General features: G+C 45.3%; 1 protein-coding gene across 1 annotated transcript in view; it reads right to left on the bottom strand.

Annotated features, from left to right (window-relative positions):
* The window catches only part of LOC308368484 (uncharacterized protein), a gene marked incomplete at its 3' end in the record, with an annotated part of 41,374 nt that extends 30,136 nt beyond the window's left edge, over positions 1-11,238 (bottom strand). The window contains exon 1 of the mRNA XM_080842653.1: positions 11,054-11,238. The remainder of the gene's footprint in view (positions 1-11,053) is intronic.
* Between the last annotated feature and the right edge of the window lie 25 nt (positions 11,239-11,263).

Below are 11,263 nucleotides of genomic sequence, written 5' to 3'. Positions count from 1 at the left end.
AACGTATTCACAGTGTAGCATTAGAGTGAAGTGTGTTACTGTGAGGTACCTCAATCCCTCAGAAAGCCTCTAGCTTTGCCAGCAGTCCAAGAGACATGGAAAGTGTGCATGTTGTGCCAACTTCTCTGTGTCTGTGTGCATGTGTGTTTGTGAGAGAGTAAGGGGGCATGTGTGTGTGTGTGTGTGTGTGTGTGTGTGTGTGTGTGTGTGTGTGTGTGTGTGTAAGTGTGTGTGTGTGTGTGTGTAAGTGTGTGTGTGTGTGTGTGTGTGTATTGTGAGACGTTCTCATGAATGGACCGGAGGCTGTGATGGGATTAAAGGGTTAGGGTTAGCTGGGGGATTTTCAGCTCTGAAACGGCTCACTCCATTTTCCGTCTAATGACCAGATCACTTCCTCACCTCTCAACCCCACTTAAAGGAGAGACCTGCAGCAGGGGAGGATATGGTCAGCCTTCATAGTGAATGGTGGCTCATTTCAGAGTATCAGCAATACTGGAAAGGCTCTCAAAGATAGAGGCCATGGCTATGGATGAGAGTTAAACCTAAACTCTTTTGTGTGTGTGTGTGTGTGTGTTTCTGTGAGTAAATGTGTTTGTTTGTGTGTGTGTGTGGGAGATGGGTGCAGTCCATAGCTACGAATGAAAACTAGCCTGTGAGTAGGAGAGGTGGGGTTATGAGCAGGCAGGGGTCACTGAACCCAGTCATCATGACCTAGACAGGATGTAGCATGTGTCACTCTCTCTGTCACACACACACACACACACACACACACACACACACACACACAGATCCTCAGGGATTTCCCAAGAGAAAAGCTAGGGATGGGGAGGGGGCACTTTGTAGTTTTTGCCAACCCTGAACATGTGCTCATCCCTAAGGTCAAAGGTCTAATGTGTTCTGAGGGGTCATCAGTGAGAGGGAGCCTTACCCTGTTCCTAACACACACACACACACACACACACACACACACAGTTAACAGAGACCTTTAACCCACCATACCTCTGCTTCTTTGGGGCTGACATACTTCCAACTTTTCAAACATATCCTGCATGTCATTCCTCTCTAGTCATTCCAGCACAGGGGCCTAAAATAGTCCAAACCCGTCCAGCCTTAGCAGTGGTAACCAGTGGGCTGAGGCCAGAGCCTGACATTCCTCGGCCGTGTGTGAGGCGTCCCCACACAGTAACATTGCCCAGTCCCAGGCAGCAGCACTGACTCATCGTGGAGAATCTGCCCTCACCACACAGCGCTTTATGAGACATGTGCTACCTCTGAAAACACGCGCACGCACGCACGCACGCAGGTCAGTACAGCAGTCTGAGACATGTGCTACCTCTGAAAACATACACACACACACATTGGTCAGTTCAGCAGTCTGAGACATGTGCTCCTTTACACACACACACAAACACATTCCTGCTTTTACCCACAGCCATCTAAAAACAAACACACACACACACACACACACAGAGTAGTATGACCATGACATCATTTAAACTGAGAAGGAGAGTACGGACACTGAGGTATCTGCCAGCAGACTGCCTCACTGATAATTCATCAAAACTGCCAGAAACACACACACACACACACACACACACACACACACTTCAGTGGTATGATTATGATGTCATATCCAATGTAATCAACCATATTCATTTAATTTTACTTAATGTTCTAGCTGAATGGTCAGATGTAATATTTGGTGATTACCTCATCTGAAAGAAATGTCAAGTTATTTAGTTTTCTACATGAGCAGGAGTTGGACAGCAAGATATTATTCCATTGTCATTACGGCAGGGTCCTCAAAAAGAGATACTGTTATATAAGCCTGCAATGATGGATGTAGATAAAGCAGAATTGTGACAGACAATGTCTATACAGTGTAAATCCAGCTTAGTTCAAGTCTACATAAAGCCACTGAGCTTGGGAAAGCTTTCAAGTGAGCCATGAAAAGTGTAAGACAACACAAAAACACTTGGTCCACAATTACTCAAAAACTCACAAAATATTTATCAGTCTTGAGTTCACAGCCAATTTCCATTCATTTCCTGACTATTAATCGTGGTTATACATTGATTTTGTAAACCAAAAATCGGCCTCAGTGTCTGAATTAAGCAGTCATGGGTCATGGAATAAGCTTTGTTTAGACACTATGAGGCCAATGTCCTCAGGTTCGACTGATACCGGCATGGCACCACAATCAGGGCACTTGGCATTCCTCCCTCCTCCTCTGGCTCATAGTCTAACAGTGACTTAAAAGTAAATGCACAAGAAACTAAGCCCTGAAGGCAAGATACCACAGTCACCACAGCACCGCTACAATACGGTTCAAACCTGGCCTTCAATAGAAGATATGTAACATCTTAACCAATGTATTAATAGAGACCCATGAACAATAGCCAGTTTGGAGTCCAATACATGCATGGGTATTCCGACCAGGAAAGTTGCCATGCCGACTGAACAACCAAAACAGACCCAAATCAAATCCCTTCAAAGATTCTCTCAGCTGGTCAATACTAGGTATTTTCAGAGGGAGAACATGTTTCATTCCGATGTGATAACTCCGATATAAAAAACAAACTAAAAAAGGGGGGGAGGGGGGAAGAGGGGGAAAAATGGATGGAGGGAAATGATGCTCCAGAGAAGAGCTACAGTGTGGCACTCCTCTTGGTTTGGAGGGGGTTGGGGAGGACACAAACCAACGACCAGCATTCAACATGCCTGTTACTCATTTCCATTGCCACCATCTATTCTTGGATGCAGCTTGGATCAAATTAGGGACAGAGGAGACGGTGCACTTATCAAAGTTTAAATGGCATCCATACTCTTGTCAGCCTCACAGAACCCCAAAACTCCCTTACTGGGAGAAAGAGAGAGATTTGGCTAGACTTTTACTAAACCAAACGTTAAAGTTCTTGTTCATGCCTACTCACAGTCACATGATAAAGGCTTTTTCTTGTGGAGGTGCAACATAAACTGGGTTTGGGCTGCATGGGGAACTGGGGGGCTAGTATAGTGTTTGTGTGCGTGTGTGTGTGTGTGTGTGTGTGGGAATCTGAACCTGACTAATCATTCTGATGAGGGGAAGGAGGGCCCCCTCTGTGAATGATGGTGAGATCAGCAGCAGTTGTCCAGTAGACAGAAAGAGAGAGGTGGCACCACATCTCAAATACACGCTATTCACACTCTCACACACATACACACACACACAAACACACACACGCCTGTGTGGTGAGGGGGTTTTGACACAGGGCTTAGTTGCCATTGTGAGTAAACAAACCCCTGGGGCAGCAACACAATCTCAGTCGCTCCCTCACGTACATACGGACACACACACACACACACACACACACACACACACACGCAGCAGAACCTAAAGTTCTTTAGGCCCCCTCTAAACAACAACAGAATGATTTGAAAACAAACATTTTCCTTTCAAAAGGTTTTACATCTACACTACAATATTTTGAGAACTCAGCAACAGTAAGATAAAAACAAGTGAGTCAGTTTCAGGACAGCACTTTGACACAAGATTATTTATTTTTCAACATCAGCAAAACATGGTTTGGGCAAACAGAATTTACCCAGTGAAGTGAACTTAAAGTCACCCTGAGGTTGCTAGCATGTAGCAACCTACCTAACAACCCTGAGTTTGCTAGCATGCGTCACTCTATATCTAACAAACCAAGAAAAGGCTTTAGCCACTGATGTTTCCTGATAAATGACATCCCCCACGAAGAAATAGAACTATGAGGTGTCTGACCATTAAAAAACATATTTTCTTCTTTGGAGACTGGAGCTCAGACTTGAGAGTGAATGAAACGTGATTGGATAAAGTTGGGCAGTGTCGTCAATCTCTGTTTTCACCTGTTCACACGGCGACGGAAGTGTGGGGTTTCAGACCGTGTGGATGCGAGGCCAACACACCACAAAGCGTTTTTAACCGTTGTTGTGTGGCCAGGGCCTTAGGCACGGAGAGACAAGAATCATCCAACTAATACACACACACACACACACACACACACACACACACACACACACACACACACACACACACACACACACACACACACACACACACACACACACACACACACACACACACACACACACACACACACACACACACACACACACACACACACACACTTGTTATCAGCACAGGCCTAAGTTTAAATAGACGCCGGAGCCTTATACTGCATATCTCCGGAGTCACGTTATCTTAGTCAAATATGGCCATTTGTTCACAAAAATGCTGGGCATTTTATCTCAAAGGTTAATGACTACAAAGTGGTGGGGGAAGGAATGGAGCTCTGCATGGGCTGTCAGTAGGGACACGTCCAAGACCAGCGCCTAGCGAAGCTCGGACAGGTCAACACATCCATCTCTGAGAGAGGTCAACCGGTCCTTCAAAAGCACACCGCTCATGCAGCCTTACACCAGGGCCTGGGTGAGAGAAAATATGGGAACCACTTCATGAGACCCGTACATCATGACATAGAACCGGTAATCTCCCTGTCTAACCATCATGATAATCTGAAAGGAATGACAGACAGCGACATGACAAGAAAATGTATCGCAGTTTAAATGCAAATCATTCCTGCAATTACCAGTTTAGGGGCTTATTCATAAACCAATCGGGGTTGCCATTTCTATGTTCAGGAACATCCTCGCATAGTTTGAGTGTTTAAACAAATTGGTCTCAGACGAGCTTCCAAGAAAGGTTCACACTGAGTGCACACTTCATAAAGGTGTGTGTGTGTGTGTGTGTATGAAGTTATTCACTCATCTAGTCACTAGCATGAGGAAACACAGTTCTTCAGTGCTGAATAGAGTATGGAAGGGTGGTTTGGGGTGTATTTATATGTGAAAAAGCCTACATGGACTTAAACATGCTTAGTCTTGAGAAATATACTTTCAAACCACCAGTGACAAACTTGTATACTACACAGACTTACATGTGTCTGTGACACCCTTAAAAATGCATCTTTTGCAGACTTGAAAAGTGCAAGTGCAGATTGATGTATCTATGGTCAACATCAAACTACCAACTTAAAACAAAAATGACAAACGCTCCTGTTCCTTCAGGGGCCATTTCCATGACTAATGGGACTTCCCAGAAGAGTGAGCCTCCGCATCGCTTAGTCCTGGTGTGATTCCAATCACCCGTGAAACTGCCCTCATTAGGAGTCCTGTTAAACCCATGCCCATGTGGGGGGAAGTCCGATAAAGTTCTGCCCAACCCAGTCTGACCCGGCCCCCACACACACACACCACACCCTCTCCTCAGAGATCTCTTCATACTAAATCAAACACATTTATTTCTATTTTCATTTTTGTTTTCTTCTTTTTTTCACACATTTTCGCACCTTCATTGTGGAAACCAGCAGGAAATGTCTACTTCCAGTCAGGCTACATCGACAAAAAAAAAAAAAGAGGAGAGAAGAAACAGGGGCTGAAAAAATATAGGCGTTTTCACTGATAACACACACTCTCAGGAGCAGTGTTGACATTTCTACCACTCCTGTTACAAAGCGAGATGCTGCTCCTGATAAGTCAGGAGCCGCTCCAGTCATGCGGCAAGGCCGGGCCCGGCCATTCCCCCCCTTCATTTCTTTTTAAACTGCGCTCTTATCTCTGCCTCACCCCGCAGCCGGCGAGCTCTAAAGGGGGCGGCCATTTCCAATGGTGCAGTGATTTTCAGCCATGAGTAGGCATGATGTGAAGAGATCAGACATGTATAATCGCGCAGATAAATCACGATACAAAAATGTATAATGTGTCGAAAGCAGATAAGTCTGTACACAAAAGATTAAACCAAATCAAAAACATAATGAGAGAGATGCCTTCGCAAGGCTTTTGGGGGAAACAGCAGCAGAGGTGGATTCTTCTCGACCGGGAACAATTCTATAAGGACTACCAAAACAAATCATGTGGTTGACCCAACAAGACTGAATGGCTTGACCACAATGGCAATACAATGAAGTAGACAAACAACAAGATGCTGCGCTGTTCAATACGGCACACCGCTCTGGACTATTCTCCAGATAACAGGCCAGTCATGGTGAAGCAGCAGCTCCAGCTGTTTAAAAACCATCTAGTCACTCAAGTCACTGACACCACAGAGTCCACACACACACACACACACACACACACACACACACACACACACACGCACACACACGCACACATATACAAACATACAAAAGGGCAGACAGGGTGACATCCATACAGACATAGCCATGCAGGCGTTCTAACACACACACACACACACACACACACACACACACACACAAACACACACACACACACACACTGGGCCAGACAACAATGCTGCAGCCACAGTCTGCCCCAGTGAGGCTTCAACAGCTGTTAGAGGAACTGTCCCAGACAGATTACCATTAAAATGCAGATGTGAGCAGTCCTGCTTCACACACACACACACACACACACACACACACACACACACACACACACACAGGGTCAGGCAACACTGGGCCAGGCATATGGAAAATCCACTGATCTGAGCTCTTCCCTGACCCCAGAAACACACACACACACACACACGTTGGGTCAGGCATGCTCATACTCCACAGAGTTTACCTGGGTCCACTGAGTTTCCGTTAGAGCTCTGTTGGCCAGGCGTGGAGGGGTCAGATCAATCTCCAGCAGCCAGGGATTTAACCTAAACCTAGCCAGAGCCTGCCTCCTGCTCGAAGCTGCACTCTGGAACAGATGCTTCATCTGGCCTGTTTTCAGTCCATTTAAAGAGGTTTGAAGAATTTCATACATATCTTCATACATCTCTTCTGCCCGCTGTGTTTGCACATCTATCTGACAGACACACACACTAGTGGTTTGTGTAGGTCTGTGGGTGATAGTGGCAGGCCTCTATCCCAGACCAAACAGAGGGTTCCATTTTGGGAGGTGTGGTCACTCCAGATAAAAGGTGTGATGACGGGCACGACTGACAAGGCAGGTGTGTGTAAAAAAAAAAAAAAGAGTGCCTGTGACACGAGCTGCAACACACACACACACACACACACACACACACACACACACACACAAACACAGAGCTGTTGAGAATCCGTAGTCCAACACAACACAGACAATGTCTATTCCTGGCAGTGGAGACATGAGTCAGTAGTTTGTCATGTCAAAGAGGGTGCCACTGCCATTAGTTGTGACACTACACTCCAGCCGCTGTTCTGGGACCAGTAGTGGAGCTGCTGCCATCGCATATGTTACTAATCTCCACCAGCCACTGGCCTGGGAGCTGTTGAGAGGAGGAGGGTCCACTTATCTGAAGCTGGAACAGAGCTGACTGAGTGCTGAGACTGAGTGCAAAGCCCCAGAGCCTTTGCATTCCACCAGAGAAATCCAGTGACGCAGATTTATTATTTCATAATTACATGTCTGCTGATGTTAAACATATTTACTGTTCTGTTTTTTTTTTTTTAATGCTTTTTTTTTTTAAGTACAGTTACCAAGTTCCCGTCTTTGCAAGCATTAATGGCTGTCCACCACGAGACTCTGAGGGGGGAAAAATAGTCATATTTCAGCACCGATGGCAGACACAGCTCCAGCTCAAGACTCAAACATTCATGTGGTTGCCCACAGCCTGAAGGGGGGAACCAGCGACCAGACAGAACAGGGCAGGAAAAGAAAGAAGACGAAAGAAGACAAGAAACAATACAAGAGCTTGCATGGTTTTATCTCCAGCAAGAGTCTCACGGTCACAGGAACAACACAGTCCTAGCCAGTGTTTACAGCAGAACATGCACATAAGTGTCCCAGGCTTTCGCATTGCTGACATTCCAAGCACTGACGATCAGGCATGTGTATGTGCTCTATGTTGATGGGAATGCTGGAGCTGCTATACTATAGGTCTGCTCTGATGTCTTTCTACTGTGTGCCTATGTTCTGTATTGGGCTAATGGACCTGTGTGAACACACTAGCTAAGTGTGAATGCTGTAACTGTGAGCCCGGTTAGGAGCTATTTACTGGTGCTTGGGCAGTATTATTCAACTGTGTGCCAGGACTGTTCGGTGCCTGAACGAAATGCTTCAACTATGAGCTTGCGCCGAAAAATTACTGAACACTTTGGCTGTGTGTGCGTATGCTTGAGCTACATAACTGTCCATGCAACATAACTGTGCATCGCTACGCAACAGGGTCATGCTACAGGGTCAAATTGCATGCCTGTGGCCTTTCCTGTAAAGCATGAGACCAAATACTAAACTCAGCATCCCAAGAAATTTCAAAACACTGAATGGTGCTATTTGACACTTCAAAGCTATAAACAGTGCAAGGGGCTTTGTGTGTCAAAACGTACACCTGTGTTAGTGTGTGTGTGTGTGTGCAGCTCCCAAGGAGCCCTGAAGCAGACATGACTTGTCGCTAGGGGAGATAAACCGGCAATGGAAAACCACTTCTCCTGTCGGCACGCGGCAGAAAACCGGAAAAGCAGGAATGTATGGAATTGTGACCATGCTCACAAAACTGCAAGAGAGAAAAAAAGACAACAGAAACCACAGGCATATAAAGAGAGGAGAGAAATAGAGAGGAGGGAGATGGTGAAAGAAAGAAAGAAAGAAGGAGAAACAAAAAAGAAAGAAGATGCAACACAAGCTGTGAGGCAAAAAGAAAACAAAAGTCCAGTTCATTCTCCCAACTGTACAGATTGTCCTTCGAGCAGTACTTGGAAATCAGCATGTCCTCCTTTCCACTAAATCATCTCCTAATAAAGCATGCGGAACAATCCTAATGTACGTTTGTGTGTTTATGTCTGTCTGCATGTTTGCGTGTGTGTGTGTGTGTGAGTGTGTGAGTGTGTGAGTGTGTGAGTGTGTGTATACGTACTTCCATTTTGGTCCCGAGGCAATTCACATCCACTTCACTGTCAAATACAATGAAGGACTTGCTGCTGCACATGAGATCATACCCATATGAGGTCAACATAACAGAAAGTCTTTATCTACATCCAGGCTGAAAGGTACAATGCTGCATGACTAAGAATCATGTTTGACTTCAGATCGTGTCTCAGACCACTGTAACTCGACTCTGTGACTCCGAGATGAATCATCCAAGTTGAGTCAACCACAGTAGAACAGCGAGAGGTCGTACTCAACCGTGACTCGACCATGACTCCCCAGCAGGACCTGGACGAGCCTCTGTACGTGTTTTGATTAGCACTTTCACCATTCACCATCAGTGCATATTTAAGCCTACAGCAGCCTGAAGGGTCAACTGAGGAGATCCGCCAGGGGGGAGTCTCTGAGCGGTCTGTCCTGACTAGGCTCTGCATGGGATCATACAGAGATGGCCAATGTAAAGAAAGCGTCTCAGAGAACAGCGGAGTCGACCGCCTACACTCAGATGGCTGCGCAGGGGGATGGAAGCACGTCTCTGCCGCAGCTGTGAGCATCGCACCGCACATCACTGTACAAAAAAAAAGAAAATATCTACAATGCACAAACCACAGGTGCATGCTAGCGTGGCCTACATGCGTCAGTTTTAGAGAGCATGACAAAAAAAAGTTCTTTTTGTGCGTGTTCGGACAAACCAAAGGAAGAATTACAACACTACATTGCTTGCACAGACATAGAAAAACAGAGCCACAAATTAAGACAGACAGAAGGACAGACACATGCATATACCAGCTCTTCCATCTGTGCTGCGAAGCACAGCCCAGACCACTTAAAGCATAGGCTAGGTGTTTAATTAGCTGTGCCCTGAAACAAAGGAGGGTTGGATGCTGTATGGGAACGCCTCTGGTGCTAGTCTCAACAACGTCTCAAGGTTAGGCAACAAACCACAAGGTAGGAGTTCCATTCCATACATAGTACCATATACTGGCACCAATATAGGGGAAAGGATACCCATACAATTGTACCAAAGATATTTGACTGTACCTTACATCTTCAGCTATACCCCCTTGCAGATGACGCACCAGGACAGCTGAGGACACGACTACTACCTTCAAGTCTGTTTGGAGGTTGGTGCACCTCTAGCATAGTGGCACAAATTGGATGTTACATGGACGTCCACACAGAGCCCTGGGTAAACCCTCTGATGACGACATTTACGTCACTTGGACCCTAAGATCCTTACATTGTACTACACGCTGATGCAGAAAGTATAACTTCAAGTTTAGTCTTTGGAAAGACATCCCATAATCAAGTTTTTCTGTTAACACACACTCAACTCGAGAGTATTGTTCTGTACACATTTCAACAAGTTATCATCAATCAATCAAAAACTGCTCCTGCATAAATACATTACTTTGTTGCTTGTGATCCACTTTAAGATCACAAAATCACTGCACAGAAAAATGTTATGCAGCTAATAAACACTTTAATAGCATTTGGAAAATGGCATGTTGGCTACTTTCAAACGAGTGAAATAGACCTATTACACCAAAACAATTCCACTGCGACCAGTCATACTGGCAGGTACTGCCAACTGGCACCAGACATTTTTAGGCACAATCAAGTCATGCCTCACAGGCATACGACACAAATGTATGACAAATAGCGCAAGGCTTATTGAAGCCAAGTCGAAGGGCTATGCTAGAGCATATTTCATCCCGAGTTGACAGTCTATGCATACCCACGCATAATGACCGAGTAAACTTTGTGTGAAGCTGCCCAGACCCAGAGCCTAGCAAAGTAACTTTAATACCTCCAAAATAATAGCCAACTCGGTCTCCTGGCTGACTATCCGAAATAATACCGGGGGTGGGGCATAGGCCTGGCACGCACGGTCATTTTAGGGGAAAAGTTTGGAATTGATCGCATGGGAAATTCAGAAACCGTTTCACGGTGAATCAACTTGTGATGCGTATAAGCCTTAGCGACAGTTGAACTACAGTGTTTCCTGTCTACTCGCCAAAAAAATGAACTGTGATGTTAAATTACAAAAGAATATATACTTTGGCCTGATGTCTTCATTCAATAAAGTCACTCAAAAAATGCTATTGAAGCCATATTTCAAGAGATGGCTATTGTATCATAACAATTGTCTCATTAATAAGTTCATGAAATCTCTTACCTCGTACTCTTGGTGTCTACAGCGTGTACTGCTCTTTAAGAAGCATACCCCTCTCCAACTAACAGAAGTTAGAGAGGACACACACGCGCATTGTTGTTTTCTCCAGAACTTTACCGATTTCTATCCAATCGTCGTATTGTTTCCAATAAATCTCCGCAGAGCTTGTTGATCTTTACGTAGCTTGTCCCGTTTCAGTCGCCCGGTGTGCAC

Source organism: Sprattus sprattus (genome assembly GCF_963457725.1).
Source record: "Sprattus sprattus genome assembly, chromosome: 7".
In the NCBI taxonomy this organism is placed as follows: Eukaryota; Metazoa; Chordata; class Actinopteri; order Clupeiformes; family Clupeidae; genus Sprattus; species Sprattus sprattus.
This window is presented reverse-complemented; position numbering and strand designations above follow the sequence as displayed.